General features: G+C 47.5%; 1 protein-coding gene across 6 annotated transcripts in view; it reads left to right on the forward strand.

The window, feature by feature from the left end:
- The window catches only part of LOC105487217 (oxysterol binding protein 2), a 222089-nt gene that overhangs the window by 122740 nt on the left and 86678 nt on the right, over positions 1 to 12671 (forward strand). The gene's annotated exons all lie outside the window — the stretch shown is intronic.

A 12671-nucleotide genomic window follows, 5' to 3' on the forward strand; every position in this document is an offset into this window, starting at 1 on the left:
CCAGGGACCTCCATGGATCCTAGAGATACCACTGAGCTGGACAGCTCCTTTTTCTCCCTCCCCACCTAGCAGCTCCATCTGGCCCCTGCTGGCACACGATTGCCGTTTGCAGACTGCATTGATTTCCATTTCCCGGGTGATGAGATAATTTAAAGGTTATTCAGTTGAGTTTTTGGTTCCCTTGACTTGAGTTCTTTCTCCAAGAGCACCTGCTGCCAACAGCCTGAGTTCCAGGCATTGAAATAAAAAGATGCAGTTATTGCCCATAAACTTGAATTGTTTACGAGGCCTGTGTGAACTTTTATAGCTGTTTGCACACATACCGTGCCTCGTTCCTCGATGGTTTAATGAGTATACCCGTGAGCTTGCTTTTCATGAATGGCATTTCATGGTGCTGAAACCTTGTGCTATTCCTGCAGGTGTGCTCCTTTTCCTAGTTTGCCATTTTCAGTTACTGACCCCATCCTCCTATGTCTCCTACTCTGAACCCCAGCCCCTGCCCCTGCGAGACTCAACTCCTTCCTCTTCTTGCCACCTGAGGCCATGCCCTGTCCATTCTCTACCACATTTTCTCTGAATTCTGTCGCTTCCCTCAAGTCATGCTGCCACTGCCCTGATTGGGCTCCTCATTACTGACTCTTTGCAATGCCCTTCAACCGGGGTACCTCCCTGCATAGGGTCCCTTGTAGACTTACCCCTATGTGCACAAGCAGATTAATATTTCAGGAACACAGATTCTGCTGTCAGCACTGCTTTCCTGCTGACCCTTGCCTTGCCCACTACTGCCTCCAGGGTGAAGGCAGATGCCTCAACCTGGCCTGGAAGGGCTTTCTGCAGACTGACCCAGCTCCCTGCCTCTCACACAGCAGCTGGGCCTGCTCTTCTCTCCCACATGGTCATGTCCCTTCCCTCTCCCACCTCCAGCTCTAGAGCTGCCTCCTCCAAGCCACCTTCCTCCCTCCCCTGAGCTTCCTGAGTTTTCTTTCCCTGCCTAAATCCAGAGCATGCTTGCTCAGTCAGCTATTCAAGGGATCAGTTGGGTCTTTTGTTTTCTTTTCTTCTTTTTTTTTTTTTTTGGTGGTCTTTCTCTGTTGCCCAGGCTGGAGTGCAGTGATGCAGTCACAGTTTTACACTTCATTGTAGCCTCAATGTCCCAAGCTCAAGTGATACTCCTGCCTTAGCCTCCTGAGTAGCTGGGACTACAGGCACATGCCACCATGCCCAGCTAATTTATTTTTATGTTTTTGTAGAGACAAAATCCTGCTGTGTTGCCTAGGCTGGTCTGGAACTCCTAGGCTCAAGCGATCCTCCTGCCTCTTCCTCCCAAAGTGCTGGGATTACAGGTGTGGGCCACTATGCCCAGCCAGCCGAATTTTACTGTGGGCCAGGTACAGTGTGGGGCAGCAATAATGCTAAAGCAAGTGTTGTGGGTTGAATTGTCATGAGCAAGGTATACACAGAAGACACAGGGAGGTCCCCCCAAAAGATATGTTAGACTAGATATGGTAGCTCACACCTATATTCCCAGCACTTTAGGAGGCCAAGGAGGGAGAATTACTTGAGCCCAGGAGTTCAAGACCAGCTCAGGCAACATAGCAAGATCCTGTCTCGACAAAAAATGAAAATTAAAAAAAATTAGCTGGACATGATGGGGTGCTCCTATAGTCCCAGCTACTCAGGACACTGAGGTGGGAGGAACACTTGAGCTCAGGAGGTGAAGGCTGTAGTAAGCCGTGATCACCACACTGCACTCTGGCCTGGGTGATAGAGTGAGACCCTGTCTCAAAAGAGAAACAAAAGAGATGTTGAAATCCTAAGCCCCTGTACCTGTGAACATGACTGTGTTTGGAAATAGGGTCTTTGCAGATGGAATCAAGTCAAGATGAGGTCTTTCGGGTGATTCCTAATCCAATATGTCTGATGTCCTTATGAGAAGAGAGAAGCATGGACTTAGGCCGCGTGTGGTGGCTCACGCCTGTATTCCCAGCACTTTGGGAGGCTGAAGGGGGCGGATCACAAGGTCAGGAAATCAATACCATCCCGGCTAACATGGTGAAACCCAGTCTCTACTAAAAATACAAAAAATTAGCCAGGCGTGGTGGTGAGCGCCTGTAGTCCCAGCTATTCAGGAGGCTGAGGCAGGAGAATGGCATGAATCCCGGAAAGCAGAGATTGCAGTGAGCTGAGATCGTGCCACTGCACTCCAGCCTGAGTGACAGAGCGAGACTTCATCTCAAAAAAAAAAAAAAAAAAAAAAGAAGAAAAAGAAAAAAAGAAATGTGGACTTGGACACACACACAGAGGAGACCACCAGGTGAAGACACAGAGAGGGGAAGGTCGTGTGAAGTCAGAGGCAGAGACTGGAATTATGCTGCCACGGCCAAGGAACACCTGAGGCTACCAGGAGCAGGAAGAGGCAAGGAAGGATTCTCCCCTAGAGCCTTCGTAGGGAATGTGGCTCTGCTGACACCTTGATTTTAGACATCTGGCCTCCAGAACAGCAAGCAGATAACTTTCTGTTGTTCTAGGCCACGGTATTTTTGGCAGCCCTGGGAAACTAATACAGTGAGTAGGTCTCCTTCCCAGCCCAGGTGCTGGATATTTTTCGGGGAGACAGACTCTTCAGTGGAGCCTTATGAGTCAGTGTGGTGAGTGCCGCCAGAAATCTAAAAGTGTGTGATGAAGACTCTGAGAAGGGCCCTCCACCAAGCAGCCTTCTAGCCCCTTGCTGGGGTGGCAACTGTCAAGGAAGGCTTCTTGGGGGAGGGAAGGCTCATACCCCACGTTCAGAGATGAGCAGAAGTCCACCAGAGAGCAAAAGGCAGGTTATCTCAGGCCCCGTGAGTGAAGGCATGAGAGCAGAGAGCAGCCAGTGGAGCCAAGGCCTGGGACTGGGGAGTGCTGAGCCCCACAAGGCTTAGCTCCTAGTAGGCTGTGGTTTGCAAAGGACTTCGAATTTGAACTTGCCTCTGTTCATATCAGGGAGCTATGGAAGAGAAATGACAGGGAGCAGATGGTATTTTTAGTAGATCATCTCCATAATGTCATGGAAGATGGATCTGAAGGGGTACCACATGGAAGCTGAGACCTCAGAAGTGAGCTAGAGGTGTGGCTGGTCGAGGTGAAGAAGAGGATATGGATTTGCAAATGATTTGTAAGGACGTGGGGATTCGTTGCCTATAGGGACACAAGGAGAAGGAGAAAGTGCAGGAACTGACCCTCAGGTCTCTGGCTGGTGCCTAGGAAAAGAAAGAATTGTCTGGAGAGGAAAAAGTTAGGAGGGAGCAGAGGAGAGATGTCGGGCTTAGCTGGGGACAGGTGGAATGTGGGAGACATCCAAGAGACAGTGGAGCTCTACAGCTTGGAGGGGCAAGACTGTGCTGGTGCTACCGATGGGGAAATGTGAACGGGGGATAGGATATGGAGCTATGGACGTGGACACCATCGCTTGGGCCCATCATGGAGTGAGAAGAGGATGAGAGAGAGGACTGACTCATGTCCTCAAGTGAGGACAGAGGAGGTTAGAAGACAGTGGATATGTGGCAAGAGGACCAGGGTGTTTCAAAGAGGGGTGGTTGGTGTGACTCAGACCTTCCACAGGAAGTGGCCTATGGAGGGCATCAGACAGGGCCACTGGACTCAGGGACAACTTGTCGTTTCTTGCCTTTCCCTGTGTCTTCTGTGTACACTTGCTTATGACACCCTCTATCCATGTCTGGTACCTCTCCTGACACCTCTCTAAGCCATGCTGTCCAGAGTAGACCTGATGAGGTGAATGCAGATGCATGCCTGGACACCTACACAGGTAGCCTCTCCTGGGCAGCCACAGCCATTAATCTCAAGGAAACTGGTGTCCACGACCATGAGCTTCTGCCAGAAGCCTGGCCGCAGACGGTGAGGTGAGGCCTGCTGCCTGGCCAAAAGACAGGTGCCATACCTGAGCCCCTGCCCCCACACCTGGTTGCAGCTGTGTCCATTCTTTGCAGGGCCCATCACCATGGGCGGCTCTGCTCCTCCGCCTCATAGGAATTGTGCCACGGGTGCGCCAAATGATCCAGCCCCTCTCTGATTGCTGCCTGCCAGGTTGGTCTGTGTGCACTGATGTGGTGGCTTCTCTGATGTGATCTCTGGGCCCTCCTGCCTGCAAACTCACCCAAGGAGTATCCTTCTATATGCCTGGCCTTCCACCATTGGAGAGTCACTCGTAGGGCTTCACGGGTTTCAGTGTGAGCTGGAGTTGATCCTGGCACACTCTGTCCAATTGTAAATTTGTTGAGACATTAATTTCAGTTAGGAAACACAAGATTGTGAAACATTTCAAGATTTTAAAATTTATAACATAAAATTTAGTCATCTTTCATGACCCCTCCCCATCTCCCTCCTCTCCCTAGAGATATACGCACCGATTTGTCAGTAGTGGTATTTTCCAGATCTTTTCCCATGCATTTTCAAAGCCATATAAGTACATGCAACCCCCCACACACTGACATATATAAAAATGAGATTGTACTGTACACACTGATTAGGAGCTTGCTTTTTCCCTTATTAATGTATTTTGGAGATCTTTACATGTTGATGCAAATATACCTCTTTTATTTCTTTTTAGTTTCTAATTTCTTTTTTTTTTTTTTTTTTTTTTTTGAGACAGGGTCTGGCTCTGTCACCCAGACTGGAGTGCAGTGGTGCGATCTCAGCTCACCACAACCTTTGCCTCCCAGGTTCGAGAGATTCTCGTGCCTCAGCCTCCCAAGTAGCTAGGATTACAGGCATGCACCACCATGCATGGCTATATTTTTAAAATTTATTTTTAATTTTTATTTATTTATTTATTTTTGAGACGGAGTCTTACTCTGTTGCCCAGGCTGGAGTGCAATGGCACAATCTCAGCTCACTGCAACCTCTGCCTCCCAGGTTCAAGCGATTCTCCTGCCTCAGCCTCCCAAGTAGCTGGGATTACAGGCGCCCACCACCACACCTGGCTAATTTTTGTGTTTTTAGTAGAGATGGGGTTTCACCATGTTGGCCCGGCTGGTCTCAAACTCCTGACCTCAGGTGATCTGCCGGCATCGGCCTCCCAAAGTGCTGGGATTACAGGCATGAGCCACTGCGCCCAGCCTATTTTTTTTTTAATTTTTAAAGACAGGGTCTTGCTTTGTCACCCATGTTGGAGTGCAGTGGTATAAGCATAGCTCACTGCAGTCTCAGCCTCCTGGCTCAAGGCATCCTCCTGCCTCAGCCTCTGAAGTACCTAGAACTACAGGCACATGCAACCACACCTAGCTAATTTTTTATTTTTTGTAAAAAGAGGGTCTTGCTCTGTTGCCCAGGCTGGTCTTAAACTCCTGCCTCAAGCAGTCTTCCCGCTTTGGCCTCCCAAAGTGCTGGGATTACAGGCGTGAGCCACCACACCCAGCCTTCTCATTTTTATTTTTTTTTTTTTAATTTTTGAGACAACCTCACTCTGTCACCCAGACTGGAGTGTAGTGGCGCAATCTCAGCTCACTGCAACCTCCTCCTCCCAGGTTCAAGTGATTCTCCTGCCTCAGCCTCCCGAGCAGCTGGGACTACAGGTGTGCACCACCATGCCTGGCTAATTTTTGTATTTTTGGTAGAGACAGGGTTTCACCATGTTGGCCAGGCTAGTCTCAAACTCCTGAACTCAAGTGATCTGCCTGCATCTGCCTCTCAAAGTGCTGGAATTACAGGCTTGAGCCATCACGCCTGGCCTCATTTTGTAAAGAACAGCATAGAATTCCATAGCGTATTATAATGTATTTAATCATTTTCCTCTTGATGAACAGTAGATTCTTCACATTATTACTATTCCAGAAAGTGCTGTGGCAAATATTCCTCTACATGCATCTTTTACATATGTGTGAATTTTTCCATTGCATAGATTTCTAGAAGTGGAATTGCTATGTTACAAGGGGATGCACCTGATAAATATCAACAGACGCCATAAAATTGTCAGCCAAAAAGAATGCATAAATTGATATGATCCAACAGTGTGTATCATCCACAGAGGCAACCCCATCATTCTTTTTACTCATTGTTACTCTGATGGGTGAATGAAAAGGCATTTCCTTGCTCTATTTTGCATTTCCCTTATTCTCACCGAGACTGTGTCTACTCTTATCTGTTTATTTACCCATCGTGTGTTTTTCATGACTTGTATATTTATATTTGTTGCCATTGTTACTCTGGATATTTGTGGATTTAACTGTTGATTTGTAGAAGTTTATTCTAGTTATGGTTATTTCTCCTTTGTTGATTATATATTTTGCAAGCATTTTTTCTTTGTTGCTTATCTTTTCACTGTTTATGTGGTGCTGTGGAATTTCTAAATGTTTATGTTGTCAGGTCTATCCATCAGAGGCTTGTTTCTTAGTAGTAAGGGGAAAATGGAGCTTGGAGGCTTACGATGTAGCATTCCTTTTTTTTTTTTTTTGAAACAGTCTTGCTCTGTTGCCCAGTGGTGCAGTCTCAGCTCACTGCAACCTCTGCCTCTCGGATTCAAGTGATTCTCCTGCTTCAGCCTCCTGAGTAGCTGGAATCACAGGTGCTAATTTTTGTATTTTTAGTGGAGATGAGGTTTCACCATGTTGGCCAGGCTGGTCTCGAACTCCTGGCCTCAAGTGATCCACCCGCCTCAGCCTCCCAAAGTGCTGGGATTATAGGCGTGAGCCACCGTGCCCGGCCACAATGTTGCATTATTGACCCTTCTCTAGTCTCTGCTTGCTCTTTGACTTTGAACAAAACTCAGCTTCAGTAAACTTTAATTTTGCAAGCTATATAGCCATGCTGTCTGTCCCGCCCATCCTCAGCCCAGCTGCTGCAGGGATCACAGTGATGACAGGACTCACAGGAGAAGCTGTCTTTGATGGGGCTTCACAGTCATTCAGATCTTCACAATTAAACTAATTCCTTGACAGACATTGAGACTTGAGTCTTCTAGCACCAGCCTTGTGTAGGGCAGTGGTGTGGGGACAACTGGTGCTGCGACCCTTACCTCACTTTTCCCAGATAACATTTTTTTTTTTTTTTTTGGACATAGAGTTTCACTCTTGTCATCCAGGCTGGAGTGCAATGGTGCGATCTCAGCTGACTGCAACCTCCGCTTCCCGGGTTCAAGCAATTCTCCTGCCTCAGCCTCCCTAGTAGCTGGGATTACAGGTGCCTGCCACCACGTCCAGCAAATTTTTGTATTTTTAGTAGAGACAGGGTTTCACTATGTTGACCAGGCTGGTCTCGAACTCCTGACCTCAGGTGATCCACTTGCTTCGGCTTTGGGATTACAGGCATGAATCACCACACCTGGCCCCAGATGACGTTTGAGTGCCCACCTGTGCTGGAGATACAATCCTCACAGCTCTGCATAAGGAAGTACATGAGTCAGCCTGGGCTGTCATCACAAAATGCCACAGCCTTGGTGGCTTAAACAACAGAAGTTGATTCTGTCACAGTTCTGGAGGCTGGAAGTCCAAGTTCCAAGTGTTGGGAGGTTTGGTTTCAGAGGCCTCCTCTGCTTGTGGATGGCTGCTTTCTTGCTATGTCCTCACATGGTCCTTCCTCTGTGTATATGTTTGTGTCCTCATCTCCTCCTCTTCTTATGAAGACACCAGTCACATGGATTAGGGTCCACTCATATGATCTCGCTGGGTTTTTTTTGTTTTGTTTTTTGTTTTTTTTTGAGATGGAGTCTCACTCTGTCACCCAAGCTGGAGGGAAGTGGCTCAGTTTCAGCTCATACAACCTCCACCTCCCGAGTTCAAGTAATTCTGGTGCCTCAGCCTCCTGAGTAGCTGGGACTACAGGCACATGCCACCACGCCCAGCAAATTTTTATATTTTAGTAGAGATGGGGTTCCACCATGTTGGCCGGGCTGGTCTCGAACTCCTGACTTCAGGTGATCTGCCCACCTTGGCCTCCCACAGTGCTGGGCCATATGACCTTGTTTATCTTAATTACCTTTTTAAAGGGCCTGTCTCCATAGAGAGTCACATTCTGAGATACTGGGGGTTTGGACTTCAACATACGAATTTTGAGGGGGACACATTTCAACCCATTACAGGGAGATAGCACCATGGCTGGATGAGAATCTGGGAAGTGAAGCTCAGAGAGGCTCCTGTACTTGCTTTCAGTCACAATGAGCAGCTTGTAGATCTGAGCTCAGACTCCTGTGTTTGACTCCAAAGCCCAGGGCTCTGGGTGACCTGACTGGTGTTAAAAGTCTTTGGGCTGGGCTGGGCTGGGATCACACCTGTAATCCCAGCACTTTGGGAGACCAAGGCGGGAGGATGGCTTGAGCCAAGGAGTTCTAGGAGTCCAAGGAGTTCCAGCCTGGGCAACATCTCTACAAAAAAATGCAAAACTTAGCCAGGCATGGTGGCACATACCTATAGTCCCAGCTACTAGGGAGGCTGAGGTGGGAGGATGGCTTGAGCCCGGGAGGCAGATGTTGCAGTGAGCTGAGATCATGCCACTGCACTCCGGCTTGGGTAACAGAGTGAGACCTTGTCTTTTTTAACAAAACAAAACAAAAAACCTCTTTAGGCTCCACTACCCTGACTTCCTGCTCACTAGTCACCCAACTGTGTCCCCACCCCATGGCCTCATAACTCACACTCCCTGGGCAGGACACCTACTCCTTCAGTCTCTTCTGCACTTCCTCTGTCCTCTTGGGAAAGGGTTTTGCATAATAATTCAATTAGTTGAATGTATTATAGCTTGTTACATTTTTACTGTTGCAGCGGGAAAGACTGCATAATGTGATAGAGCATTTGCAATGCAGGAAATTCCCCAGTAATCGTACTCCCTCACAAAGCTGTTCTTGGTGTTTGCATGTTACCTTGCATCTCCCCTTGGGACATACGCTTGTATTTCCCGTGTTTGTCACCATATTAAACGTGGCCCTTCATGCGCTTCCCTTTTCACCGCACATTATAGCTAACAGTTTCTGTCTTTCTCTTTTTTTCTTTTTTAAAAAATTTCTTAGCCCAAAAGGCCATCCCCTACCTTTTAATGCTCATTTTAATGGCTGCGTAATATTCCACTGAGTTGCCATACTCTAATATTTTGAATCATTACAGCTGTCGAGCATTTGAGTTTCCCATTTGTGCTATTACAGATAATGATGCAGTAAATATCTTTGTACAGAAAGCTTTTTGCTTCTCTCGAATTATTTCCTGAGGGAAAATTTCCAGGAGTCAGATTACTGAGTTAAGGGCTGCAGCAGCACCGTGGCACCTTGATGAACTAAAATATCATGTTATGCAACTAGCGTGCCAATGTCGCATGCCACCAACAAGTGAACATACCAGCTGCACTGTAATCTCACTGGTATTTGCTGTAAATAATTAAATATACTTTTGACAATGTTAGTATAAGGATATGCCAAGGCTGCTTTAATTGGTGTTGCTTTAAGAACCAACAAAGGATGAACATTCTACAATAGATTCAATAGATTTGTATTTTCAATTCCTTTTGTTGTCACTTTTATTTTTTAAAAAGAATCATTGAAGATGAAACAAATGGACAGTCATCCCTTGGGAATTCCAGTGCTGTTATTATCTTGAGGAATCTGTCAGTGAAAGTAGTATTTAGACCTAAACAAGCAAAAGGACTCTTGGTTAATAACTGACATAGCAATAGAATGGGCCTGAGAAGAAGCTGATCTCCTCAGAGCCAGCTGGCGGGACTGATCCCAACTCTCCATCCAGGTCCTCCAGGTAGCCTGACCCACCTGCAGGCCACCCTTTCCAAATGCACATGCAGGGATGCCAGTGAAACCACGTGCTGGATCCAGGGCAAAACCGTCCAGGCTCAGCTCCCAGAGAGGCGGCCTCTGTCTCTCCTGTTGCCCCTACCAGCAGAGGGCATGTGTGGACAGTAAGGCCTAGGCACCACCCCTAGCTTTTCCCTTTTTTCAAACTGAATGGTGCCCTCGGTGCCCTCTCCCTCATTCTTTTTATTTTTTTATTTTTTTTAATTTTTATTAAGACAGTCTTACTCTGTTGCCCTGGCTGGAGTGCAGTGGTGTGATCTCGGCTCACTGCAACCTCTGCCTCCCAGTTCAAGCAACTCTGCTGCCTCTGCCTCCCAAGTACCTGGGGTTACAGGTGCATGCACCACAACCGGCTAATTTTTGTATTTTTAGTAGAGATGGGGTTTTACCATGTTGGTCAGGCTGATCTTGAACTCCTGACCTCAAGTGATCCAGCCGCCTCAGCCTCCCAAAGTGCTGGGATTCCAGCCATGAGCCACCGCACCCAGCCCCATCTCATTTTTCTGATCTAAAATAATCGATGATAAATGGAAGTTTTTTCCGTTGGAAGTTTTTTAATTGCCTAGCAACACATTATCACAAATTGCTCTCAAATTAATTCTTTGGCTTCAGTGCAGAATCATTTATTAATGAGGATGGCAGTCAGCATCTAAGAATGGCTATTCTTAGAACACTGCTGCTTTAAAGGGCTTCATTCTTAAGATATCCCCACAAGGACCATGTATGCTTCACAAACCCTTGGAGAACCTGATTCTCCAGACAAGCACAGAGAAGGTCATTGCTTCTCCCCTGTTGGCCCCAGCCCCTCATTAGTGATGAGCCCAAGGCCAGTGGGGGAAGCCAAAGATCCCCAGGTCCCATAGCGGTTGAGGGCTGTGGCCAACTTGGGTCAGGAGGCCACCATTGGATCTTGCTCCCATGGGACTCCTAAGTTGCTGCTGACATCTATGTGGTCCCATCAAGGGAGAGGCAGGGGTGCAAAGGGGAAAGGGGGTTGTGAGGAGGAATGCACCGGAAATGCAGACAGGAGGGAACAGTGATGGAAGGCTTGGGAAGACGGGGGTGATGTGGTTTGATAGGCTGGAGCTAAAAGGTCTCCTGATGAGTGATTATGTTGCTTTTGTGGAGCAGTTCGATTGATTTATTCATTCCCTTGCACCTACCATGTGCTAGACCCACACTGGAGGCTGAGAATAGTGAGAAAAGCCTCTGACTCTGCCCTGAAGGAGTTCCAAGTCTGATGTGGGAGACAGACAAGTAAATAGAAATCTATAGTGAGTGTGCTAGGTCCTGGGAAAGAAAGCTCAGGGCACTCAGGAAGCTCAGACTTGAGGAAATTCACCTGTGATCCTACTGGGTTTTTTGTTTGTTTTGAGACAGGGTCACCCAGGCTTGAGTGCAGTGATTTGATCTTAGCTCACTGCAGCCTCGACCTTCCCAGGATCAAGCAATCCTCCCACCTCAGCCTCCCAAGTAGCTGGGACTACAGGCATCCACCACTGTGCCCAGCTAATTTTTAAAATATTTTTACAGAGATGGAGTTTTGCCATGTTGCCCAGGCTGGTCTCGAACTCCTAGGCTCAAGCAATCTGCTCATCTCAGCCTCCCAAAGTGCTGGGATTACAGGCATGAGCTATCATGCCCAGCCAATCCTACTGTTTTCACATGTTGCTATATGCATACTTTTCATAGAGTTACAAATATGTTGTGTGATTTGCTCTTTTCCTTTCAGCGTTTTGTTTTTTTAGCATGGTTTCTTATTTCCCTGACATTGTCACCTATATAAACAGCTTCTAATAGATAAATAAATCTAAATGGCTTCCTGATATTCCATGAAGTTGATGAAATAGAGTTGATGAAATTCACCTGCTGTTAGAGTTAGGGTGCTTCATTTTTGCAACAGATGGCATTGGGTGCAGAACTTTTTGCACTTGTGATGAATCCAGTTCACCTTACTGGGCTGTAGGGTGTGGATGTGCTTGCAATTCTTAATGTACTAGCATGTTGTCCCTGAGGCCTTGCAGTAATTTCTGGGGCTGCCATGAGTGCCTGGGGGACATACCTCTCTGTTGCCTCTATCCAGCACTGGGATGAATAATAGATACACACACACACACATCAATATGAATATTATTTGTTGAGTGTGTGTGTGCCACATTGTTGAGCAAAGGAAGGAACATAGAGGAATCAGCCCCTCATTACTGATTCTGATTAGTAATGTTCTGGTAGCAAGTGGAAGTGGGAGGCCAGCTTCTAGGGAGGCTGCTGCGGCAGCAGCAGGCCAGGTGGGGTGTGACAAGGAAAGTGGTAACTGTAGACATGGAAGGAAAGCAAAGAATTCGAAGTGAGCAGAGCAACCAGTTTGATGTGGGGTCAGATAGGAGTTTGGAGGGTTGCAGCTGCCTCCGGGATTGCCAGCACAGGATATTTGGGGTAAGTGAACCTCAGGAAGGTTTCAGAGTTGGTGCACTTGGTTTTAGGAGGTCACAAAGAAGAAGGCTGGAGGCCTGAACCTAGACCTGTTCAAAAGACACCCATGGGCCAGGTGCCGTGGCTCACACCTGTAATCCCAGCACTTTGGGAGGCCAAGGTGGGTGGATCACCTGAGGTCAGGAGTTTGAGACCAGACTGGCCAACATGGTGAAACCCCGTCTCTACCAAAACTACAAAAATTAGCTGGGCGTGTTGGTGCATGTCTATAATCTTAGCTACTCGGGAGACTGAGGCTGGAGAATGGCTTGAACCCGGGAGGCAGAGGTTACAGTGAGCAGAGATCATGCCACTGGACTTCAGCCTGGATGACAGAGGGAGACTGAAAAAAGACACCCCTGATGCATAAGTATAGATGGCTCACAGGAGCGGGGCCGGAGTTCAGCCTCACCCATAC

The sequence above is a fragment of the Macaca nemestrina genome, chromosome 15, assembly GCF_043159975.1.
Source record: "Macaca nemestrina isolate mMacNem1 chromosome 15, mMacNem.hap1, whole genome shotgun sequence".
Classification (NCBI taxonomy): Eukaryota; Metazoa; Chordata; class Mammalia; order Primates; family Cercopithecidae; genus Macaca; species Macaca nemestrina.